At 44.7% G+C, this 22,286-nt stretch overlaps 1 long non-coding RNA gene across 1 annotated transcript; it reads left to right on the top strand.

The window, feature by feature from the left end:
- The first annotated feature begins 11,238 nt into the window (after positions 1–11,238).
- On the top strand, positions 11,239–21,536 carry LOC115082512. The gene is made up of 4 exons (XR_003854186.1): positions 11,239–11,337; positions 18,709–18,773; positions 21,074–21,094; positions 21,519–21,536. It is a non-coding gene; the product is annotated as an uncharacterized LOC115082512 (long non-coding RNA).
- Positions 21,537–22,286: the final 750 nt, after the last annotated feature.

The following is a 22,286-nucleotide window of genomic DNA, read 5'->3' as shown; positions in this document are numbered from 1 at the left end:
AAAGAGACAAAGATATGGCAGAAATATTAAACAAATACTTCAGTTTGGTGTTCACTAAAGAGGACCCTGGAGAAGGACCGTCGACAGTTAACAAGATACTGGAGAGGAGTGGAGTAGATGTAACTCCATTTACAGTTAAGAATGTATGAGAAGAGCTCGGAAACTGAAAGTGGACAAAGCCATATGGCTTGATGAGGTTCATCTCAGGATACTGAGGGAGCTCAGAGATATTCTGGCGGGTCCCCTGTCTGACCCGTTCTATAGATCCCTAGAAACGGGAGTGGTGCCGAGTGATTGGAGAAGAATGGTGGTGGTCCCGCTTCATAAGAGCGGTAGCAGAGAGGAGGCTGGAAACTACAGGCTGGTTAGCCTCACCTCAGTGGTAGGAAAAGTAATGGAGTCACTGCTGAAAGAAAGAATAGTGAACTATCTACAATCGGAAGAATTGCTGGACCAGAGGCAGCATGGATTCACCAGGGGAAGGCCCTGTCAGACAAATCTGATTAACTTTTTTGACTGGGTGACTAGGGAATTGGATCAAGGAAGAACGCTCAATATAATCTACTTGGATTTCAGCAAAGCTTTTGATACGGTCCCACACAGGAGGCTTTTGAATAAAATGAGAAGATTAGGAGTAAGTGCCGAGGTGGCGGCCTGGATTGCAAACTGGTTGACGAACAGAAGTCAATTTGTGATGGTAAATGGAACTTACTCTGAAGAGAGAGCAGTGTTAAGCAGAATGCCGTAAGAATCAGTGTTGGGACCGGTCCTGTTCAATATCTTTGTGAGCGATATTGTGGATGAGATAGAAGGTAAGGTTTGTCTTTTTGCAGATGGCACTAAGATCTGCAACAGAGTGGACACACCGAAAAGAGTGGAGAGAATGAGACGGGACTTAAGGAAGCTGGAAGAGTGATTGAAGATATGGCAGCTTAGATTCAATGTGCAAGAAGTGCTGAGTCATGCATATGGGGTGTGGAAATCCGAAAGAACTGTATTCAATGGGGGGTGAAGGGCTGATGTGCATGGAGCAGGAGAGAGACCTTGGTGTGATAGTGTCTAACGATCTGAAGTCAGTGAAACAATGTGACAAGGCAATAGCTAAAGCCGGAAGAATGCTGGGCTGCATAGAGAGAGGAATATAGAGTAAGAAAAGGGAAGTGATTATCCCCTTGTACAGGTCCTTGGTGAGGCCTCACCTGGAGTTCTGTGCTCAGTTCTGGAGACCGTATCTCCGAAGAGGCAGAGACAGAATGCAGACGGTCCAGAGAAAGGCGACCAAAAAGGTGGATGGTCTTCGTTGACTGATGAGGAGATACTGAAGAATCTAAATATGTACACATTGGAGGAAAGGAGAAGCAGGGGTGATATGATATGATACAGACTTTCAGATACTTGAAAGGTTTTAATGATCCAAAATCAACGACAAACCTTTTCCGTTGGAAAAAAATCATCATAATTAGGGGTCACAATTTAAAACTCCAGGGAGGAAGACTCAGAACCAATGTCAGGAAGTATTTCTTCATGGTGAGGGTGGTAGATGCCTGGAACGCCCTTCCGGAGGAAGGGGCATGGGATAAACACTGTGGATCCATAAATTCTAGAGGATGTGTATGAAGAGAAAACCCTTAAATATTCTAGAGGATGTGTATGAACTGCAAACCCTTAAAAAACTCAAACCCCTACTTTTCTTCTCTGACTTCCGTACTGTACTCCAGGCTATCATATTTTCGAAAATAGATTACTGCAACGCCCTCCTCCTTGGCCTCCCCACCACTCATATCAAACCATTGCAACTTCTCCAAAACGCCACCGCTGGCATCCTTTCAAATGCCAGCAAGAAAGACCACATCACCCCCACCCTCATTGATCTCCACTGGCTTCCCATACAATCACGCATAATATATAAAACTCTCACCCTCATTCACAAAAGCATCATCAACGAACATTACAACTGGTTAACCCCCCCTTTCCTTCCTCGTTCCTCCTCAAGACCTACCCGTACCGCTCTTCTTGGAACTCTATGTGCCCCTTCTATAAAATCAACTAGACTTATATCTACCACTAATAGAGCCCTTTCTCTTGCCGGCCCATCCCTCTGGAACTCTATGCCCAGCGACCTACGTACTGAAACCTCCACACCCACATTCAAAAAGAAACTCAAAACATGGCTCTTCCTTCAAGCCTACCCCCCTTCACCCTCGATAGATAACCCCTCTCCTACTGTGGCCTACATTTAGCCATCACAATTTTCCAGCCCCCCCCCCCCTCATTTTATCCCGTCTTCTCTCCCCCGAACAATTGCCTGAAACAACATTGTATGTATTTATGAATCCCTGTATATAACCCCACCGCCTCATTGTTGTTCCCACCCCATCCCAACCTTTGTTGCTCCCTGTTGATTCCCTCCTCCAATTTATTGAGTTTTTTGTTTCACTACTGTATTTAAATTGTTCTTTGTTCTATGTAAAGGCTATGCCTATATATACCCTGGTTTTAAGTTATATGTAAACCGACACGATGTGCAAACAGTTGTCGGTATATAAAAGCGTTTAAATAAATAAAAATAAATAAAGAGAAGAGGCATGGGGTGGCTTATGGGAATGACAACTCCTACCTGGAGAATAGTACCCTTATTCAATAAACATATGCATGGTTAATGCGACTCCAACATCGCTCCAACATGGTTAATGCGACTCCAACATCGCTCTATCCCCACACATCTCAGAAACGAACCCTCACCGCAAGTCTTTAAAAAATAGCTCAAAACATGGCTGTTCTTGAAAGCCTTCCCACCTGACCCCTAACCTGCACGAACGCATAACTCCCCCTCCCACACCACTCTCCCTCCTTTCCTCCCTCCCGATCCTCCCACCTCCCACCTACCATCCCACCCCCACACCCACTCACCCTCACCCAATCAACCTGACACCCAAACTATTCGTTAACAAGTCATAATGTATATAGGTTATATGCTATAAGTTTATTTATCCATATATTTGTTTCAACTGTTACCATGTTTTATTCTAACTGTTTTAACTGTTATCATGTTACAATGTAAAATAGGGCAGAACCCACCCTATTCTCTCTGTTACCTGGAAACCGATGTGATATCTTGATCGAATGAAACAATTCATTCGATTGAGAATGCCGATTGAGATCGAGAATGTCGATTGAGATCGCCGATCATTTGATCGGCGAAACAATGTGACAAGGCGATAGCTAAAGCCAGAAGAATGCTGGGCTGCATAGAGAGAGGAATATCGAGTAAGAAAAGGGAAGTGATTATTCCCTTGTACAGGTCCTTGGTGAGGCCTCACCTGGAGTACTGTGTTCAGTTCTGGAGACCGTATCTTCAAAAAGACAAAGACAAGATGGAGGCGGTACAGAGAAGGGCGACCAGGAAGGTGGAGGATCTTCATCGGATGACGTACGAGGAGAGATTGAAGAATCTAAATATGTATACCCTGGAGGAAAGGAGGAGCAGAGGTGACATGATACAGACTTTCAGATACTTGAAAGGTGTTAATGATCAAAAGACAACGACAAACCTTTTCCGTAGGAAAAAAATCACCAGAACCAGGGGCACGATTTGAAGCTCCAGGGAGGAAGATTCAGAACCAATGTCAGGAAGTATTTCTTCACGGAGAGGGTGGTGGATGCCTGGAATGCCCTTCCTGAGGATGTGGTGAAGACCAGAACTGTGAAGGACTTCAAAGGGGCGTGGGATAAACACTGTGGATCCATAAAGTCAAGAGGCCGCCAATGAAGAGTGGGTGACTCGCCAGAATGAGGGCTACTGCCTGGAGTCAATACCCTTATTAAATAAACATACACATGCTTACTGTGACTCCAACATCGCTCTAAGCTTCAACAGCAAGAGGAAATGTGGAAAAAAGGATTCACACTCACAAAGAGGGGAGTAGCTGGCTTGTTACGGCGGTTACTACCCCAAATCAAATAAGTCTGATACTTCACTTTCAATGCATATACAGCATAGTTCTCTGATTCAACGGCAGGGGAGAAGAAAAACCGATACTTCACACATCCAGCAGAGCTCTCTGCTTCAATGGCAGGGGAGAAAATGAGGGTTCGCACTCACAAAACGGGGAGTAGCTGGCTTGTTATGGTGGTTACTACCCCAAACCAAATGTGCCTGATACTTCACTTTCGATGCACATCCAGCATGGCTCTCTGCTTCAACAGCATGGGAGAAGACTGATACTTCACGCGTATCCAGCATAGCTCCCTGCTTCAACGGCAGGGGAGAAGAAAAACAACCAATAAGGGCTGTATAACATAGGCTGGGTAAAACAAATAAGCATGGGTGTAGCTTGCTTATTGCGGCGGCTACTACCCCGAACTAATCAAGCTAGATATTTCACTTGGATACAGCGCCATCATTGCTCTCTACATTAAAACTGGGGGTGGAAGGGAAATAGAACCAAGAGCTAAGAGAAACAGATAAGTATGAGAGAAAAAATGTGTGAAGCTTGCTGGGAAGACTGGATGGGCCATTTGGTCTTCTTCTGCCTTCATTTCTATGTTTCTATGTTTCTATGTTTCTATGAATGTCGGTATATAAAATAAATAAATAAATAAATAAATATGCTTCAACAGCAAGAGGAAAGGTGGAAAAATGGATTTGCATTCACAAAAAAGCGGGGGAGTAGCTTGCTTGTTGCGGTGGTTACTACCCCAAACCAAATAAGCCTGTTACTTCACTTTCAATGCATATTCAGCATAGCTCTCTGCTTCAACGGCAGGAGGGAATGAACATAAGAGGACTTACATTCAGCCAATAGCCAACAAGGACCGTATTGCATAGTCTGGATAAACTAATAAGCGTGGGTGTAGCTTGCTTGTTATGGCGGTTAATACCCTGAATCAATTAAGCCTGATCATTTTCAATGCATATCCAGCATAGCTCTCTGCTTCAACAGCAAGGGAAATAAAGAAAAGAGGATTTATATTCAGACAATCAACAAAGACTGAATTGCACAGGCTAGGTAAACAAGCAAGGGAGTAGCTTGCTTATCGCGGTGGTTACTACCCCTAATCAATTAAGCTAGATACTTCACTTAGATGCAGCTCCAGCCCTGCTCTGTACATCAATGGCGGGAGTGGAATGTAACTAGAGCCAAAAGGTTACTAATAAAGGCCAAGAGTAACAGATAAATATGAGAAAAAAATAAGTGAGAAATGGGGGTGGAAGGTAACTAGAACCAAAAAGTTACTAATAAGGGCCAACAGTAACAGATAAGTATGAGAAAAAATAAGTGTGAAAGCTTACTGGGCAGACTAGATGGGCCGTTTGGTCTTCTTCAGCAGTCATTTCTATGTTTCTATATTTTATTCCAAATATATACCAAATATAAGATTAAAGCAATTTGCAATAAGCATGGACATCATATGAGGGAATTTGTCAAACGCTTTCTGAAAATCCAAATAGACTACATAGACCAGTTCACCTTTATCCATATGTTTATTATCTCCCTTCAATAAACTGTAGCATATTTGTGAGGCAAGACTTCCCATGCTGGTTGTGTTCCATTAAACCATGTATTTCTATATCTTCTGTGATTTTGATCTTTAGAATAGTGTAGTGTAACTACAGCATGAGGCAACATAGTATCTTGGCTTATCATATTTGTCTAATTGTGGGGAGTTGGTTGGATCTTATACAAACTTACAGAGATTAGTGTCATACTATTGGTTTAAAACCCTCTCCCGGATATATGTGTCACTGAATCTTTGGTGATTAAATGTCTGATTAGTATTTGGCCATTGGTTACTTTATCAAAACATTGGGACAGAGACTTTTTAGGACTGATTATAACATGCATCATCATTAGATATGTGTACATCTTGAATTCTGTGTATAATTCTGGTAGCCACATCTCAAAAAAGATATAGCTGCATGGAGAAGGTACATAGAAGGGCAACCAAAATGATAAAGGGGATGGAAGAACTCCCCTATGAGGAAAGGCTGAAGAGCTTAGGGCTGTTCAGCTTGGAGAAGAGATGGCTGAGGGGGGATATGATAGAGGTCTTTAAGATCATGAGAGGTCTTGAACGAGTAGATGTGGATCGGTTATTTACACTTTTGAATAATAGAAGGATTAGGGGGTATTCCATGAAGTTAGCAAGTAGCACATTTAAGACTAATTGGAGATAATTCTTTTTCACTCAATGCACAATGAATTTGTTTCCAGAGGATCTGATTAGTGCAGTTAGCGTAGCTGGGTTCAAAAAAGGTTTGGATAAGTTCTTGGAGGAGAAGTCCATTAACGGCTAATAATCAAGTTGACTTAGGGAATAGCCACTGCTATTAATTGCATCAGTAGCATGGGATCTTGCCAGGTTCTTGTGGCCTGGTTTGGCCTCTGTTGAAAACAGGATTCTGGGCTTGATGGACCCTTGGACTGACCCAGCATGGCAATTTCTTATGTTCTTACCTTGTTATGTACAGTTCTAAGAAAGACGGTCTTTCCTTGTAAGTACAGGAGTTGCTCACTGTTTCATTATTTTCAAGAAAGATATTTTGTACTGTTCCATGGATCAATCCAGTCTAAATGCACTGAGCGTCCCTGCTTCTGATCAGAGATGTCCTGCACATCATGCTTTCATTCACATCATGGTTTGTTCCAGCTTTGCTTTCATATTTACCTTAGGAATAAAAATAATAGTATACATGCCAACATCACTTCCACAGGGAGCCAAGAGAGCTGTGCGGCTGTGGGAGTAACGTGATGTTGACACACACCGGCGTCAAATGGGAGTAGCAAAATGGAAAAGATTCCCAACATGGAGAGGCTTCAGGCACTCAGAGTGACTCACTGAAAATTAAAGGAAAAAGGAGACATTACAGTAACGTTCACATATCTCTCAGATTTAATGAAGTACAAAAAGGAAGCATTTTTAGAAAATGGAACTCATGGATAAAGCACCAGGACATTAAGCTGGAGGAGTGAGAGGTTTCCAAATTATTTATTCAGAGGGTAATAGTAGGATTGATAATTAGAAAACCATTACCAGAGCAGAACTCTAGCAGACTTAGGACAGATACCGTGTGCAATGCCCTGCAGAAGGGAGATGCAGGTTAAAGAAATAGGGGAGTGCTATGTTCATTTTTCGTTTTCAGGTGTGGAAACTCACAAGCCCATGGTACAGGGCCAAAGGAGCAGGCAGCAAAACCAATTTGGAGGTTCAACTGTTTAGAGCTCCGTGAGAGAGATTGCAAGACTGAACAGCAAGGAGTAGCAGCAGGGTTTTGATATGTCACAGGTATAATGGGTAGCAGGTCACTTATTTATTTTATTCAATTATATAGATTTATGTGCTGATTTGCAAATAAAACATTGAAGCAGTTCGCAATATGCATGGACCATTACATGGGTGGCAGTTTGGCAATGCTGCTCTCCCAGTGAATGGCAGAAAAGATGAGAAGCAGCCACCTGCAGATGCTCAGGCATGTTTGGGTAACAGCTGGGCGATCTCCCTAGTGGTGCTGGTAATGACAAGTCAAGGAAAAGTGATGTTTGCAGATATAATGTTTAGCAGGTATATATTTGGGAGACAGTATTCCTGGGCATGGTTATGTGTGGAGAGGAGGACATTAGAGGAGTTTCTATGACAGCTGCCGTTCCTGCCCACCTCAAATACCATTTTGGTCTGAATATTTACTCTGCCCTTTTTATTAGGGCTATTGTTAAATACCTGAATATTTCCTGTTATTCGCCTTTCAGAGTCCAAAATTAGTTTAACCTAATTAATATAATCATGGTTTTGATAACGAAGAGACCAATATTCAAATATTCTGACAATGGATTACTTAACCAGGTAAAATTAGTCAGAGAAGCTAACCAGTAAATTCAATGGGATTAATGTCCCAGTGCATATGAAAGGATAACATTATCTGGCTACCTTTTGCCAGATAACTTTAAACCTAATTAGCTATGTTTGAATGCATTCATTTAGGTTTAAATGGGGTGGTTATTCAAAAGTGGACGTTCAAGTAATGTAACTGATTAGAACTTATCCGGCTAAGTAACAATGTACATTCAGCGGCACGGCTATGTTACTCAATACATGTTAGGATCTGTGGGTGTGTGGGCCCTGGGCCAAGGTGACAAATGGTACCACCCATGCGGAGGAGCCCCATGAGCCTCACCTTAGGGAAGCGAGGTCTCAGCTGACTTCAGACACAGTACAAGTCTAGAGTCTTTATTAAAGAGGTAGAGCAGTACTACCTGCAGAGCGGAGGGTGCAAGAGCAAAGTCCCACAGACACCGAGGTGTGACAGGTCTGTGGAATGAGGAATACCCAAGGAGGATAGATGGTACTGCAATGACCGCGGAGCGGAATACACCAATGCGGGTCTACAGTAGTTATGGTAATAGTCCACAGTGTGGGGTACACCTAAGAAGTCCATAGAGATGGCAGTGGTCCATGGAGCAGGTTACACCAATGAGGTTCTCAGTAGATATGGCAATGATCCGCAGAGCAGGGTATACCGATGAGGTCCTCAGTAGATATGGTAATGGTCTGCAGAGCGGGGTACACTGAAAAGGGTCCTCAGTAGAAATGGTAATGGTCCGCAGAGTGGAGAACATCGATGAGGTCCTCAGAAAAGATGATAATTGTCCGCAGAGCTGGGTACTCATGGCAGGAGTAGCAATGGTTCCAGGGAAGCCCCGGTGAATGAGGCAGGCAGAAGTCCAGGGCATCAGGCCCTCTGAGAAACGGATAGCCAGAGATGAAGAGAGGGCTCCCGAGAAGCGGGTACCCAGGACATCTCACGCCAAGGAAGCAGGAACTGGAACAAATGGTCCTTCTTGTGAGCAAGGCGGAATCAGCAATGAGGGAACTCTTTGCCAAGTCGTAGGTAGGCAGGGCTAGTCGGCTTAAATGTCCTAGAGGGATGACGTCATCCAGAGGGGAATGCCTCCGAGGTTCCCACCATGACGTGCTTAAGACTGGCATGTTCACGCGCGCGTGCGCGCGCCTACGATATTCTGAAGGAAAGATGGCGGTCGGCAGCGTCTATGTGTCCAGGTAGGCCTGGGAGTTTTAGACAGGTTGGCGACAGCTGGTGGCAGATGCAAGACTTCACAACGGAGTCAAGTTTGAAGAGAAGGAGGAGAGCATGAGCGGTTGCAGCCTTCTGCGTCCGACGGGTGTAACAGTATCCCCCTTCTTAGGGCCCCTCTCCGGGGATTTTGGCTTTCTTTGTCAAGGATATTGACTGCAGGCTCCCAGGAGTTCTCTTCGGGACCAAATCCTTCCCACGAGATCAGATATTCCCAATGCTTCCGCGCTTTCTGAATTCCAAGATGTCCTCAAATTGATATGTTATATCTTCCTCTGAGGCCAGAGGTTGGGGCTCAGGAGGTTTCTTGGAGAATTCAGATAGAATGAGTGGCTTTAAAAGTGAAATGTGGAAAGCATTATGGATCTTGAGCGATGAGGGTAGACGAAGGCTCTAAGTGACCGGGCCCAGCCAGTGAAGTACGGGGAAAGGCCTGATGTATCTGGGAATGAAGCGAGCTGAAGGCAGTTTTAAGCGAATAAAATGAGTGCTGAGCCACCCCTTGACTCCAGGGTTCAACTGAGGGGCTGCCCGATGATGGGCATCGTAGAACTTCTTGGATTTCAGGGCAGCTTGCTGTAGAAGTTGTTTGGTGTGTTCCCACAGTTGGTGCAGCTCTTGTGCAGAGGCTTGCGCTGCCGGAGAAGGTACAGACAGAGGAATTGGATAAGGAAGCAGAGGCTGGCGGCCATACACTACTTGGAAGGGTGATGACCCAGTAGATGCAGACTGATGGGAGTTCAGGGTGAACTCGGCCCAGGTCAATGTCAGACAAGTCATTCTGCTAAGAGTTTACGAACGCCTGAAGGATATGTTTCAGGGTTTCAGGTTTGTCCTCTCTGCCTGGCCGTTGGCCTGTGGGTGATAGGCCAATGTGAGATCCAAGGAGATGTTGAATATTTTACAAAGTGACCTCCAGAACCTGGCCATAATTTGAACACCACCCTCCCCCCCCCCGATCAAACAGTATGTGTCTCGGGAGTCCGTGGAGGTGGAAATGTGATGGATAAAAAGGTTTAGCTAACTCTGGGGCTGAAGGAAGACAAGGTAATGCCACAAAGTGAGCCATCTTTGAAAATCGGTCCACGGTGACCCAAATGGTGTTATTGCCACTGGAAGGAGGTAGATCCACAATGAAATCCATGGCTATATGTGTCCACGGCTCACTAGGTACAGGACAAGGTTGTAGGAGACCCCAAGGACAGCCTGCCGGCAGTTTCTGATGAGCGCAAGTTGGGCATGATTCCACGTACACTTGGGCATCCTTCTTCATGGTTGCCCACCAATAGAACCCCTAAAGAGTAAAGAGAGTTCTAGCTTGTCCGGGATGGCCTGTGAGTAACGAATCATGCGCCCAGTGGAGAATTATTTTGTGAAGAGGTCGGGGAACCACAGTCTTCCCAGATGGCACTGTGAGTGTAGCGGAGATGAGTACTTTAGTTGGATCAATGATGTGCCATTGAAAGTCTGGAGCATCATCTCTGGTGAACGAATAAGAGAGAGCATCAGCTCGGACATTCTTATTGGCTGGACGGTATCGTAGTAAGAAATTGAACCGAGTGAAAAAAGAGACCAGCGGGCCTGCCTATGGTTAAGTCATTGAGCATGGTGTAGGAACTCGAGGTTCTTATGGTCAGTGTATATGGTAATTAGGTGTTATGCTCCCTTGAACCAGGGACACCACTCTTCGAAAGTAAGTTTAAACACCAGCAATTCCTTTTTCCACGATTCCATAATTACGCTCAGCCGGGGAGAAGCATCAGAAGAAGAATGAATATGGGTGCAAGGTGTGGTTAATTGAATGCTGGCTGAGGACTGCACCAACACCAACACCAACGTTAGAAGTGTCCACTTCGATGATGAGGGATCGTTGGGGGTCGGGATGGAGCAGGAATGGCTCTTGTAGGAACGCCTCCTTCAGCTCCCAGAAGGTGGACACAGCCTCGGTAGACCACTGTGATGAATGTCTCTCTATATTTCGCACAGATACAGGATATTGACATTTGCACAATGTTCCATGTTTGTACAGAATCTTAAGATCTCCTAGATGACGACAGCAGGTGAGCTGTCACCTGAGGTCCTAGGAGGAGCTTGGGGGGCATTCATAGTATATTTAGGAGCTCTCAGCACAGAGTTCTCTACTCAGATGCCTTTGTGTATTGTAGCTCAGATTCAATATACAACCAACCCAGCCATGAAGATTGCAGTTGCCTTTCTGGTGGTGTCCCTGAGCCTCTGCTATCAGGGTAAGTAACCTTTAAATTATTACAGAATATGGAGCAGAAACCTCCATATTTCCTGGTCTGACCTTTCACACTTCTGGAGGCAGAGAATTGCTGAGGGGACACTTCATGGGATAATTTGCATACACATGCCCAGAATGCTGAGAGTAGGGTATATGGGGATCTGCTGTGCAAGGACTGAATGGCAGTGTAACTGTGAATGGCAGGATGCCCGCTGAATAGTTAATGCATAACCGTAGGCATTAAATATCAATTGCTGCCCTGCATTAGGGGCTTAGAACATAGCATGATAATTAGCACTGTGCATGTTAATTCTAACACACACTTGTAATGAGCAGGTCCCTATGTCCTTACACAGCTTCTGCCTCCAGGACTGAGCACAGAGCTCAGGGTGGGTCTCTCCAGCGTCCTGCATATGGAGAATAATTACATCTTATATCCCACTGGTTCTCTTCCCATGCCCCTAAGCAGGACCTTTCCTTTTCATTACACTGACTGAGAACCTGCAGCTCATCAGAGATGATTATTCCTAGCTCCCCTTCCTAGCATCTGTCAGGCTACAGTGCTGTCCTGGCATTGGTCAGTCCTGCTATTGTCATTCTTTCCCATTTCTATTTTAATCACTTTGGGCAGAGGCATTGCTAGGCACCTAAATGATCCAGGGCACTGGCCCAGAACCATTCTCTTCCCTCCCTCCAAGACTTTGATAATTAACTCAATCACAATCAGCAGCTTCCCCTCCTTCCCACCCCCAACATCAATCTATAAAAACATAATTGGACATCCCACAAATGATCTCTGTTCATCATTCCCATGTAGCTGTCATCAGGAGGTCATTCTATGTGATCTGTAACAGTGAAACGACCCTGTTAGTTCTATAAAAACATAATTGTACATCCCACAAATGATCTCTGTTCAACATTCCCATGTAGCTGTCATCAGGGGGTCATTCTATGTGATCTGTAACAGTGAAACGACCCTGTTAGTTCTATAAAAACATAATTGTACATCCCACAAATGATCTCTGTTCAACATTCCCATGTAGCTGTCATCCTATGTGATCTGTAACAGTGAAACGACCCTGTTAGTTCTATAAAAACATAATTGGACATCCCACAAATGATCTCTGTTCATCATTCCCATGTAGCTGTCATCAGGAGGTCATTCTATGTGATCTGTAAAAGTGAAACGACCCTGTTAGTTCTATAAAAACATAATTGTACATCCCACAAATGATCTCTGTTCAACATTCCCATGTAGCTGTCATCAGGGGGTCATCCTATGTGATCTGTAACAGTGAAACGACCCTGTTAGTTCTATAAAAACATAATTGGACATCCCACAAATGATCTCTTTTCTACATTCCCATGTAGCTGTCATCAGGGGTCATCCTATGCGCTCTGTAACAGTGAAACGACCCTGTTAGTTCTATAAAAACATAATTGTACATCCCACAAATGATCTCTGTTCAACATTCCCATGTAGCTGTCATCACGGGTCATCCTATGTGATCTGTAACAGTGAGACTACCCTGTTAGTTCTATAAAAACATAATTGTACATCCCACAAATGATCTCTGTTCAACATTCCCATGTAGCTGTCATCAGGGGTCATCCTATGTGCTCTGTAACAGTGAAACGACCCTGTTAGTTCTATAAAAACATAATTGTACATCCCACAAATGATCTCTTTTCAACATTCCCATGTAGCTGTCATCAGGGGGTCATCCTATGTGATCTGTAACAGGACAAGTCCGTGAGAAAAGGGGAACAGGGCAGGCTAAGGGGATATTAAACCCCTCCCCCAAATACAAAATGTAAAGTATGCCCATGCAGGAGGGGTAAGAGTGGGCGTGACCGGTGGGGGAAATGGTGCAGGATGGAGGAGACTGGTGGGACTTTAGGTCTTCCTTAATTCCTCTGGGCTCAGTCATGAGTTGTTCCCACTTCCTGCTCCTCTCTGGACATTTACACACAGGCTGCTCAGTTGCACTCACAACACTCGCTCTTCTGGTATTTGGGGGTTTTTTTGCTGGGGGTGCTGTAATTTCTATTGAGTTCAGCACTCCCAGTCATTTCCAGCGATGACTCCTATGGCTCCCTCCATACCCATCTCTTACTGAATCCCATGCAGGTGTGGACAGGACACTCCTGCTCTTAAAGCGGAAGGCATCACTGCAAACATTTTGCACCACTGTCGCACCATTGCAGGGCCTGCATGTCATTGGCATCTCTAGACAGAAGGATCCTATAAACAAAAAAAGAGACCCATGGTCAGTTTCAAGCATCTCGTACAACTACCACTAATGTTATTCAAGAACATCAGTCAATAAGATTGTTCTATATGAGAGTGAAGTCTGGGGTCTACCCAAGATAGGGCAGAAAACTTGCACCTCAAGTTTTCTAATTCCCTGAATTCACAGAAAATCTCCAAACAGGTAATGCAGAGCAGAACTAGGACATTTCCCCTAACCACTCACCACAGAAAAATAACACCACAGCAACAGCAACACAAACTCCCTCCACTATCAGGAACATTGTATAGTACAAAATCCTGCAAAACAATATAGCAAATCTACCATATCATAGCACACTAACTACCATACTCAAATGGTATCAACCTTTCCAGGCCCTAAAACACCAATACACCTCCTATCAGGACAAAAGAACAAGTCAGGCTGTAAGGTTTCTACAAACATAAGAACATGCCATACTGGGTCAGACCAAGGGTCCATCAAGCCCAGCATCCTGTTTCCAACAGTGGCCAATCCAGGCCATAAGAACCTGGCAAGTACCCAAAAACTAAGTCTATTCCATGTTACCATTGCTAGTAATAGTGGTGGTTAATATCTAAGTCAACTTAATTAATAGCAGATAATAGACTTCTCCTCCAAGAACTCAAGCCTGAAGAAGTCAGGGCTGTTCAATTTGGAGAAGAGATGGCTGAGGGGCGATATGATAGAGGACTTTAAGAACACGAGAGGTCTTGAACAAGTAGATGTGAATCGATTATTTACACTTTCAGATAATAGAAGGACCAGGGAGCATTCCATGAAGTTGCTGTTCAGTCTTGCAATCTCTCTCACGGAGCTCTAAACAGTTGGAGTTCCAAATTAGTTTTGCTACCTCCTCCTTTGACTCTATACCATGGGCATGCGAATTTCCACAGCTCTGGTCATGGTTTTCTAATTATCAATCCTACTGTTAGGTTTTGTGATGTATTCACTTCCCTCTGAATAATGAATTTGTAAATCTGTCTCCCCTCCAACTTAATATCCTGGTGCTTTACCCGTGAGTCTATTTTCTTCTTAAAATGCTTCCTTCTTGTACTTCATTAAATCTGAGAGATAAGTGAATATTACTGTAATGTCTCCTTTTACTTTTAACTTTCAGTTAACTCTGAGTGCCTTAAGCCTCTCCGTGTTGGGAATCTGTTCCATTTTGCTACTTCCATTTGACACCAGTATGTGTCAACAACACGTTACTCCCACAGCCGCACAGCTCTCTTGGCTCCCTGTGGAAGTGAAGTTGACATGTATAGTAGGGATGTGAATCGTTTTAGGACGATTAAAATTATCGTCCGATAATTTTAATATCGTCTTAAACCGTTATGTAACACAATACAATAGAGATTCTAACGATTTATCGTTATAAATCGTTAGAATCATGAGCCAGCACACTAAAACCCCCTAAAACCCACCCCCGACCCTTTAAATTAAATCCCCCACCCTCCCGAACCCCCCCCCAATGACTTAAATAACCTGCGGGTCCAGCGGCGGTCCGGAACGGCAGCGGTCCGGAACTGGGCTCCTGCTCCTGAATCTTGTTGTCTTCAGCCGGCGCCATTTTCCAAAATGGCGCCGAAAAATGGCGGCGGCCATAGACGAACACGATTGGACGGCAGGAAGGTCCTTCCGGACCCCCGCTGGACTTTTGGCAAGTCTCGTGGGGGTCAGGAGGCCCCCCACAAGCTGGCCAAAAGTTCCTGGAGGTCAAGCGGGGGTCAGGGAGCGATTTCCCGCCGCGAATCGTTTTCGTACGGAAAATGGCGCCGGCAGGAGATCGACTGCAGGAGGTCGTTCAGCGAGGCGCCGGAACCCTCGCTGAACGACCTCCTGCAGTCGATCTCCTGCCGGCGCCATTTTCCGTACGAAAACGATTCGCGGCGGGAAATCGCTCCCTGACCCCCGCTGGACCTCCAGGAACTTTTGGCCAGCTTGTGGGGGGCCTCCTGACCCCCACGAGACTTGCCAAAAGTCCAGTGGGGGTCCGGAAGGACCTCCTGCCGTCCAATCGTGTTCGTCTATGGCCGCCGCCATTTTTCGGCGCCATTTTGGAAAATGGCGCCGGCTGAAGACAACAAGATTCAGGAGCAGGAGCCCGTTCCGGACCGCTGCCGTTCCGGACCGCCGCTGGACCCGCAGGTTATTTAACTCATTTGGGGGGGGTTCGGGAGGGTGGGGGGTTTAATTTAAAGGGTCGGGGGTGGGTTTTAGGCGGTTTTAATGTGCCGGTTTTGCGATTTTTAGATTTTTAGATTTTTCATGATTTTTCACCATTTTTCACGATATTTTACCCCCCCAAACGGCAACAATACGATTCCCTCCCCCTCCCAGCCGAAATCGATCGTTAAGACGATCGAGGACACGATTCACATCCCTAATGTATAGTATTATTTTTATTCCTAAGGTAAATATGAAAGCAAAGCTGGAACAAACCATGATGTGAATGAAAGCATGATGTGCAGGACATCTCTGATCAGAAGCAGGAAAACTCAATGCATTTAGACTGGACAGCTCAACGAAACAGTACAAAATATCTTTCCTTGTAAATAATGAAACAGTGAGCAACTCCTGTACTTACAAGGAAAGACCGTCTTTCTTAGAACTGCACAGAACATAAGAACATAAGAAATTGCCATGCTGGGTCAGACCAAGGGTCCATCAAGCCCAGCATCCTGTTTCCAACAGAGGCCAAACCAGGCCACAAGAACCTGGCAATTACCCAAACACCAAGAAGATCCCATGCTACTGATGCAATTAATAGCAATGGCTATTCCCTAAGTAAACTTGATTAATAGTCATTAATGGACTTCTCCTCCAAGAACTTATTCAAACCTTTTTTGAACCCAGCTACACTAACTGCACTAACCACATCCTGTGGCAACAAATTCCAGAGCTTTATTGTTCGCTGAGTGAAAAAGAATTTTCTCCGATTAGTCTTAAATGTGCTACTTGCTAACTTCATGGAATGCCCCCTAGTCCTTCTATTATTCGAAAGTGTAAATAACTGATTCACATCTACTCGTTCAAGACCTCTCATGATTTTAAAGACCTCTATCGTATCCACCCTCAGCAGAATTTCTTAATTCTGTCACACATGCAGCACACAAACAGACCCTTAAATACAAAATAAGGACACCAGAAAGCATAAAGAGAAACTTGCAGGGAAAAATTGAACTGCAAAGCACAAAACACAAGATCCTGAATGCAGTGCTACAATGCAGAAACAAACATCACCATTCCTCTTAAAACATCAAATAATAAAATCAAGAAATATAAAATATCAATCACAAAAAAGAATTAATATTTTCAAAACAGCTGAATAGAAAAAAACATCCAATAATTAAAAACTCCTATAAACATTTTAAAATATTTACTAAACACCAATAACATATTTCAAAAAAACAGATATCAAACACCAGCCAGTAATTAAAAGTAATAAATATTTTTAAAATCTCCCAGTATTCTTCCTGGAAACTTTTGATTTCAAGTCACCCTGAGATTGTTGTGGATTAGTGGGGTGAGGAAGGTTCTCACTTCCAGGCCGATTCAAAACGGTGCACTCAGCTTATGCTATAAGGGGATTAGCACATCCCAAATGCGAGTCCAACCCCCGCAAAACTAATAGTGCTCAGCACATGTAAATGCATGTTAATGAGACTATTAGCTATTCTCCCCAGATCCAAAAAAAAAAAAAAATGTGCCCAACCTGGAAATATTTATGCTGAGAAATGAATGCCCTCCCAGAGCAAGTGTTCATTTCTGAGCATGAACTCTCTCTCACTCACTCCCCCTCTTTCCTTCATACAGGATCACACACTCACACTCTCCCAATCATAGACTTTCTCACACGTGCACTGACATTTCTCGCTTTCACACAAAGGCTCACATTCTGGAACTCCCCCACTTTTCTGGGACTCAGAAGACAGGATTTGCAATGTCCCTGCCCGACCACCAGACAAGCTCCCAGGCCACCCTGCTGGGGCTGTTTGTGGATGGTGTGGACTGGTATCCATGGTGGTGCTGCTTGGGTGCTTCTGCAGCCATCGTGGGACGGGATCTCTGGCAGCTCCGCTGGCCTTTTCTATGGCCACCAGACAAGCTGCAAGGCCACCCTGCTGGGGCTGTTTGTGGCTGGTGTGGACTGGTATCCATGGTGGTGCTGCTTGGGTTCTTCTGCAGCCATCGTGGGACGGGATCTCTGGCAGCTCCACTGGCCTTTTCTTTGTCTGCCAGTGGTGAGATCTGTTGGCGGTGCAGCTGGGCCTCACATTCTCATCCTCATGTGCCAAAGAAGCAGAGACTTGGGGCACAGGCACCGTGTGGCCAGAAATAATGATACCCATGACTTTGGGGGTAATGACTGTGCATAAAACTCTGGTCCCTTAAATGATAGGGTGACTGTGCATAAAATTGTGAGGAAACACAGTGTATGCCTGCACTGTTAGGTGTAGAAAGAGGCTTCTAGGGGCTGGAATCTGGGAGGGGTTGGGATTTATGTGCAGATTTTTTCATTTTATAAAGTTTGCCTGTAAATTATCTCAGAAAACCTACATCAACAAAATATCAGGAGTAACCCTGTGCGCTCAGTTTTGCCGGGGTAAATTATGCATGTGAGTCTGCTTTGAAAACATTTGCACCTGATTTCTGCATAAGTTATGGGTGAGGTGTGAATCTTTAAATTAGAACGAATATGGGAACCTTATATGGAGATTTGTATGCATTTACTCTTTACTACTTTGTAATGATTAAGGTAGATGTTAAGTTTGATATTTTTGAGAGCAATGTATTATTCAGTGCATGGGATGTGCCAAAAAATGGTTTAAATAAGTTTAAAAAAAGATGTCCCTCTGTACGTATCAGTGGCAGCTCATGTAAAATTGTTGTGCCTGCAACGATATCTGAATCTGAGATGTCCAATACTGGGAAACGGTTTATTTCCATTTGATAAATAATTTTATCTTTTTGTTGATGCTTGATGAGCACGTCCTATAGTTTTGTTGAGAAATTGTTGCTGAGTGAATAAAACGTAAGAGCCTCAGGGACCCTGCAGCCTTCACTTACACGGCTTGTTTCATCTCTTTCTCATCCAGATACCAATGCCCAGGATGCACTCAATCCTGAGGGTGTGCAGAGCCGTATTACTAACGAGATTGCAGTAAGTAAGCATGAGCAGCAGCGAAACAGCGCAGCTGAGGACAGGCCTGGGTTTCACTTCCCTCCCCTGCTCCTTGCGCTCTCTCTTGACTTCCGTATGAGTCTTTGCCCGACAATGAACAGGGACCTGATTTCCTTTCTCTTCCCTTCTAAGCAAGTTTGTCAAAGACAGTACCGTCGAGTACAGGCTTCCTCATAGCTCGGTAGTTGGGAGGGTGGGGGCTGAAAGATATTTCATCCCCTACCTGTGTCAGCATCGCAGCATATGAGCGACTCACGCTAGCTTAGACTGCTAAGATAGGCTCATCGCTGCAGAGGACTCCCCTGGTAAGATCACCAAATACCAAGCCAGCATCCAGAGCACCGTGCAGTGGTGGCCTTCATGCCGCTAGCCTGGGTCCTCTGCAGCCAGCAGGAGGCAGCAGGAGGGGCTGGCATTCTGACTCAGGAAGTGCTGGGAGTAGCAGGCTCACTGCTACTCCCAGCACTCTCACTCTCTCTCACGTACGGAAAATGGCGCCAGCCATACGCGTATGGCCGGTGCCATTTTCCGTACGGAAACGATTCGCGGCAGGAGATCGCTCCAGGGCCCCCGCTGAACCCCCAGGAACTTTTGGCCAGCTTGGGGTGGCCTCCTGACCCCCACAAGACTTGCCAAAAGTCCAGCGGGCATCCGGAACGACCTCCTGCATCGAATCGTATTGGTCTATGGCCACCGCCATTTTGTGGCGGCCATTTTGCAAAATGGCACCGGCTGAAGACACCATGATTTAGTGTGCCGGATTTCCTGCTCTCCCCCTTCCCCTGATTAAGCTTCGGACCCCCGCTACGGACCCCCAGGTAATTTAAGGCATTTGGGGTGGGGGATTTAATTTAAAGGGTCGGGGGTGGGTTTTAACGATTTTAACGATACTCTAAACACCCAAACGGCGACGATACGATTCCCACCCCCTCCCAGCCGAAATCGATCGTTAAGACGATCGAGGACACGATTCACATCTCTACCGGTAACTGATTGCAAAGCTGTGGCCCCACGTCACAGAAAAGGCTCCCTCCTGATTCAGCGAGTCTGATATGATTACAAGGAAGAGCAACTTGGATTGCCAACTGGCTCCAGGTTTTCAGAACAGCTTGATCCAGTCCTGGTTTTACCCCTCTGAACGTGATGGGGACTTGTTCCGATTTCCCTATTGCATTCCCTAAGAAAAGCAAGATTACAGGTCTCTGCATACAGGGGAGAAAAAGCAGGACTGGATCAACCTGTCCTGAAAATCTGGAGTCTGCTGGCAGCCCTGGTTCTTAGTGTACGAGGGACTGGGATAACCCAAATCTTTGTTCCTGCCAGATGTTTCATACGGGCCGATCCAATGCAGTGTGCTCAGCCGCGTGCACTGTTTAACCTGCAGTCGTACGCGCGTACACAACCCCTTACGCTATGAGGGGATTAGCGCGTCCAAAACGTGCGTCCAAGCCCCCGCAAGACTAATAGCACTCATCACATGCAAATGCATCTTAATGAGGCCGATAGCTCCTCTCCCCCGATTCAAAAAACCTGATGTGCACCCAACTCACCCATTCCTACCCTCAGAAATTAATGCCTGTCCTGGAGCAAGAATTAATCCAGGAGCCCAAAATGTGCACAGAAAATACTGCTCTCCTGTACTTCCTGCAACTTAATATTGTGGTGATGTTAAGTCAGAGTCACTGAAAAATGAGAACTGTTCAGAAAAATAAAGAAAGTGTGTCTGAGGTCAGGTTAGGAAAAGGGACTCTGAATTAAGGAGCATCCGCTCTCCTAACCCACACTGACAGCCACCTCTCCTGGGCGCCCGCTGCAGAGGAGGCGCTAGGGACACAAACTTTTCCCCAGCGCCTGCTTTCTACCATGGAAGCTCATTTACATATTAAATCAGGTGCCCCGGAGAGGTGGATCAGTGCATGTCAGGAGAGCATTTAGTATTGCATCGGCCTGATAAAGTGACTTTACTATTCCTTGCCCGTCTCGTGAGATCCTCCTCCCTAAACTCTCTGCTCTCATTCTTTCTTGTAGAAACCAAATGGATTACAGGTAAGTCTACACCTTTCCTCCTGCTAATGGTTCCTAAAGTGACTTTACTATTCCTTGCCCGTCCCATGAGATCCTCCTCCCTAAACTCTCTGCTCTCATTCTTTCTTGTGGACCATGGATGAAATAGAGGTAAGTCTAAACCTGCTAATGGTTCACTAAAGTGACTTTGCTATTCTGTGTCCATGCTATAAAAACCTCGCCCCTGAACTCACTGCTCTCATTCTTTCCTTTAGGCTGTTATTGAAAAACTATTGGTAAGTCTAAATCTTTCCTCCTGCTAATTATTCCCTAAAGTGACTTTTTTTTTTTAATTCTTTATTTATTACTTTTTCAAAATGTTTACAATAAACAAAACATTTAAGAAATCTCCTAATGACTGAATCCTTAATAAGAAACAGGAAACATTTTTTCAACCTAACATTAAACATTACAGTTCAGTCATTATTATACTTAAGGAAATTCAAGTGAGTCTCAAGACATTTGAACGGATTATAAAGAAAACATTAGTCAAGGAAAAATGCATTGTCAATACTCTTCTAATCATAGAGGCCGATCATTTTCCTGCTAGGAGATCCCTAAGACCTACTGGCTCTGTGAATGTATAACTATTCCCATCTAACTTAACAGTGCACTTGCATGGATATTTTAAAATATCTCTGCTCTCATTCTTTCTTGTAGAACCTGAATGGATTACAGGTAAGTCTAAACCTTTACTCCTGCTAATGCTTCCCTAAACTGACATTGCTATTCTGTCTGTGTCCATCCTATAAAAACTTCGCCCCTGAACTCACTGCTCTCATTCTTTCCTTTAGGCTATTGAAAAACTATTGGTAAGTCTAAAGCTTTCCTCCTGCTAATTATTCCCTAAACTGACTTTAAGCTCTGGAATTTGTTGCCAGAGTATGTGGTTAGTGCAGTTAGTGTAGCTGGGTTCAAAAAAGGTTTAGATAAGTTCTTGGAGGAGAAGTCCATTAATGGCTATTAATCAAGTTTACTTAGGGAATAGCCACTGCTATTAATTGCATCAGTAGCATGGGATCTTCTTAGTGTTTGGGTAATTGCCAGGTTCTTGTGGCCTGGTTTGGCCTCTGTTAGAAACAGGATGCTGGGCTTGATGGACCCTTGGTCTGACCCAGCATGGCAATTTCTTATGTTCCTATGACTTTGATGTTCTGTGACCGTCCCATGAGATCCTCCTCCCTAAACTCTCTGCTCTCATTCTTTCCTTTAGGCTAATATAGACACATGTCTGGTAAGTCTAAACCTTTCCTCCTGCTAATGGCTTCCCTAAAGTGACTTTGCTATTCTGCGTTCGTCCCATGAGATCCTTCTCCCTAAACTCTCTGCTCTCATTCTTTCCTCAGGGCAGGGCTTCCAAACATTTAATCACTGTGACCCCATTTCAGCATTGAAAATATGCATGACCCCAGGGAATGACCAAAATAA

Source organism: Rhinatrema bivittatum, chromosome 1, assembly GCF_901001135.1.
Source record: "Rhinatrema bivittatum chromosome 1, aRhiBiv1.1, whole genome shotgun sequence".
Taxonomy (NCBI): domain Eukaryota; kingdom Metazoa; phylum Chordata; class Amphibia; order Gymnophiona; family Rhinatrematidae; genus Rhinatrema; species Rhinatrema bivittatum.
Note: the sequence above shows the minus strand (reverse complement) of the source record. Positions and strands in the feature narration are given on the sequence as shown.